Here is a 5,080-nt window from a genome sequence, read left to right on the forward strand (position 1 = left end):
CCTGCAGGCACAGCATCCATCCATCCTCCTCTTTGGTCTGGGGCTCTGACTGGACAGGCTCCAGACGACTGAGTGGAGAAGTTTCAGATGTTGAATGGGAGGGGCCTAGCCCTCAATGTTCATTTTCCCCAGAAGAGGTAGTATTTTCCACATGGAAGTGGAACACACCACACTAAATTTAATTTCAAACAAGGCTGGTTTAAATATGTCAAAACCCATTTAAAAATATATGCTATCTGGAATTTTAATAAGGTTTCCAACAACTCCAGTTGAATATACTCTCAAAATATCTACAAGGTTGGTGTATATACCTAGGTGCATTATAAGTATTTCACTGTAAGTACTGTTAAAAATGCTTTTATTAGGATAATTGATCGATCATACCTAAGAATTAACTCATGTTTAGAGGGAACTGAATTTATGAAAAATGCAGTGCACTGTGAATTTGAATGAAAGGTATGTAAACTTTCATTTCTCCAGAAATAGTCTATGAAATAATGAAAAACATACAATTTTAGTAACTCAGTATACTCAACCCTAAGCAATATATTGCACATTTGATATAAGAATTTACCCTTTTATCCTATGTCCAGTATCTACATGTGAATGGCCTGTATTTAAAGGCAAAAAGGACTCAAGGATACCAACTTCCTGAATAAAATACTAGTCTTTTGAAGGAACTAGTGCTGTCTCCTAAAGAAAGAATGCCCTCTACTGCTTGGTTAGAGAGCTGCTCCATAGCAAAAGGAACTCAAAGCCGTGTTTCACATGGACTGAAAACTTTGGAAAATACATATAACAAAAAATACTGTTGTTATTACTGTTGTTGTTGTTGCTGTTGTTAACACCAACGATAATAATACATTCTATCTCTGAAATATTAGGAGATGTGTTATGCTTATATAAAATGTTCTTTAAAAGCATTTCTATCTGCTCTACTGTTCATTTTTCATTACATACCTGCAGAGAATAGCCCAAATATCTTACCCTAAAAAAATATGTACGTGGAATATTTTCTCCATAATACTCAAATGAATAAATTTTAAAATACCTAATATCTTTACTTTCAGTAGTTGTTTTCATGTGCTTTCTCCTTGCACTTTATGTATTTGCTGCCTGTCCTCAAACTTAATACACCCCACATTATTAATGTAGACAGTTTCCTTCAAGGACACATGTATATTATTTGTCCACAGTGCTTTGTCTTTGGAACCAACCAGCTGAAGGTCTTACAACTCTGAAACCTTCACAGCATGCAATTTTGAGGCATGGTACCACACAGAAGTGCTTTAAAGCATCATCAAAAAACAGCAGAGATATGCATGCTGGTTTGTTTTACCTCAACAGAGGAGAGGCTGATGAATACTAGTCTAGAAACTTACCACAGATTTGATTCTGTTTTTTTCAAATTTGTTCCTAAGGAAACCCTGTATTTTCTTAAAGCAATAGAAAATTTTCTGAAGTGGGGTTTAAACAGTCACTAACTAGGATCTCCAGCAGCATAAGTTCATCTTTTTACTGCCATTTTCCCACTCGTTTATTTGGCTGTCCAAGTCAGTAAAGAGAAAGTCTAGGGATATACACAGTAGGCTCATTTTTGTTTCTCTAGTAAGAGTTCTTTTGACTGTACAACACTAAAAATACAAATTCAAAGACGGTTTGGTTCATAGCTGTTTTAGAGCACATAAATGGTGAATATCTGGAATACATTATGCTTTCTGTTTCATTCTTGATAATATTTAACATTCTTGCCCATTCTCGTAGCATGAGCTCTTAGGCAGTGTGGGAATTCAAAAAGTTAATGCCAAAAGACTGAGGGATTGCACCCCCAGCAAACACATCTGAAACTATAGCTTTGTCTCACCTGGCACTAGATTACAGTAGAAAATAAACAAACAAACTAACTAATGAGCCAGTATTCTCCAAACACTTTCAGACCTTAAACAATGAAGCCATAATTTCTAGGAAAAGAAATATATGTTTCTACTATTCAAAAATAAACCAGAAGCTTTTATTTACCTAAAGAATTACAGGCATGTATAATCTCATACGCAGAACTTGATTCAGTTTCATGTAAAAAACATAAAAATCCAGTTTTATGCCAAACACACTGAAAACATCAATAGATAACAACTTATTTAGAGACATCTCAGCCTCCCTATTAGAAAATTACTTTACTTTGAGAAGGAAGGAATGGCTAACTACACAAACCTTGATTGATGTACTGACCAAAGTTGTTACAGTGTGTATATAAAAGGACCAACTCTTGATTCCAGACTAATTCAACATTATACTTAATTTTCAACAAGCAATGGCAGATGTAGCTACCATCATGGTTATTCATGGACATTCATATGTATTTTCTGCAATTATTCTTATCTTCTAGCCATGAACTCACCTGAGAGTTTCAAGGACACACTTCCCCAAGCCTGCATAACAGTAACAACCACAGTAAGAATGACTACAGCAAGTGTATACAAAGGTTTTTATTGTTCTTTAGCTTTTTATATTATACCCACACACACATAACTTGGAGGGATAGATGTCTGAGATAGATTTTGTAGTAATAATAGTGTATGTGCCAAAATTTGCACATTTTCAGATCAACAAACACACTCAAAATTTTACCAATCTAAGAATTTTACCTTTCTGTGAGGATGAACTGAGTGTTCCATTTTCAGCAGTAATAAACAAAAATCTCTTTCATGTACTGTCCAAGATAAAATATAGCATCTCCCAAATAGAATACATTATCAAACACCTTTTGCTTTCAAAGAATACCTACAAGCTCCATGTGCATTTGCCCACAAATACTATCCATTGCATGCAAGCATACATACACGTGTATAGATGCGTGCCTATCTATTTATGTATAGATGGAGGGGTGATTTTTCCATATTAAGAATCAAGGACATAGCAGCCTGCTAATGTAGCACCAAAATGAAAAACAAGATTGCAATGACAGCAGTACTATTTTTAATTGCTACCAGGACTAAACCTGAAGGAAAAATGATTACTATCCAACCTCTGTTTCCTCTGCTGGGTGTATCAAAAATATCAGCTGTTCCAGAAAGGACTGAAACACAAAAATAATCAGGCTTGTTTAAGAAGCAAGATTCTTCTGTATTTACACAAAATAATGGTAAATGAAAGCATTTTTTTCTTGAATTAGAAAAAAATATTTTAGAATATTTTTATTATTTTGCTTTAAATTTAAAATTTCTTTTTAAGCACATACTCCAGTACAAATTAGTTTCTGCATTTCCACAAAAACCATATCAGCAGTAATGATAAGCTGGTTTCTCTTAAAGCTGTCCTCAACCAAACAAAAAGTATTTAGAGTGCTTTAGAGCAATAAATTTTAAACTAATATGATTCATAGAAGTGGAAGATCCCTAACATAGAAAGAGATAAATTATTTTTTCTGAAATCATTCAGATATGAAAGCATGTTTATTGAACGCTTTACTAGCAGAACTACAGTTTAAAAAAATAGGACAAGACTGGCAGGAAAATTAATCAGCAGCATTATTCAGCAGCATTATTGAAGTCACATAAAAAGATAATGCGTGCTTGTAGATTTTGCTGTCTTTGCTTAGAGAATGGCATATAACAAATTTCTCTAAATACCTGAAGGCCATATACTCCAAAATTCAAGTAATTACTTAGCATTGCAAAGACAGTATAATTAAAAATAGTGGGATAATTGTAGACAAAGTGGGAAAAGCTTCTTGACCATGAAATTTGTACAAAACTGGAAGAGCTTTCTTAACAGGGAGATCTGTTGCTCAAGTAATTTGAGTTAGAATGCAGAGCACACATGAAAAAGCCCTATAGGGAATGCTCTGCATTGCTTTGGCAATAAACCTACTATGTCTTTCAGCTATAATTTGTATGATTTCTTGGGTTTGGATATAAAACACATGGGAACACAAGTCAAGAGTTCATGTAACTATTGTTTTTGACTGAGCTGAGTACCATATGGTGCAATTCAGGCAAGCTGATGAACTGATATAAAGTTAATTTTAAGTTATGGAGATGCAAGACATGTTCCTGTCAATATTTTGGACAAAAAATGCCACCTCAATGTATATAAATAATAATAAATTTAGATAAAATACACTGGCAGCATCAAGGATTCTTCAAAACCTTCTTCACATATTAATAATTCTGAAACCTTCTTCATGTTTCCATCACTGTCAGAACTAGCATTTTAGTAAGGAGCTCTGTGGAGGCAAGTTGGGAAAAACTGAGTGAGGCTTCCTACCCAGCGGTTGCATCCATGTTTTTTGCATTAAGATACTGACTGTGCTGTGTTTTAAACCAAAATAAGCCTTCTAGGTCTCCATGGCATCTCCACAGACTCAGCTATAACACTGCCACTTGTGGACTATTTCTAATTTCAGTACATTTTCTAAAGTAAGAAGATAAAGTCAGACATTTTTAGTTCTGTATTTCTCAGCTGTCCTTTTGCCTTTATTAGTACAAACAGGGTACATAACTATAATAACCTGGCAACAACAGAGTGGCCTAAATAAGTGACTTAAGGCAGGCCAAGTTGTCTTTCCTTTCTGATCCTCTCTTCCTCATCAATTATTTGTGAAAAAATCAAAGGCATATAAACAAGACAGACTTAAGTACATATTCCTGAGTAAATATCATATAATATATAATATATAATATATAATATATAATATATAATATATAATATATAATATATCATATATCATATATCATATATCATATATCATATATCATATATCATATATCATATATCATATATCATATATCATATATCATGTCATATCATATCATATAATAATAAATAGAGCCAAAAAAACAGCAAAATTTTTCAGTCTTCTACAGCAATCATATAATGTAGTGCTTAACACAAAAGAAAACCATCCCACAACCAACATGCATAAGTTTATTATTTTCCAGTGATCAGCAAAGATCCCATCCTGAAGGAGGGCAATTTTTCCAGCTGAAGTTTTATTTCAGTTATTAAAAGTAACACAATGAGAAAAGTAATTTATTTTAAAAAGCAATTAGTTAAATTATTTTTAAAATTGCCCTTGCCA

This window comes from Lonchura striata, chromosome Z (genome assembly GCF_046129695.1).
Source record: "Lonchura striata isolate bLonStr1 chromosome Z, bLonStr1.mat, whole genome shotgun sequence".
Lineage (NCBI taxonomy): Eukaryota > Metazoa > Chordata > Aves > Passeriformes > Estrildidae > Lonchura > Lonchura striata.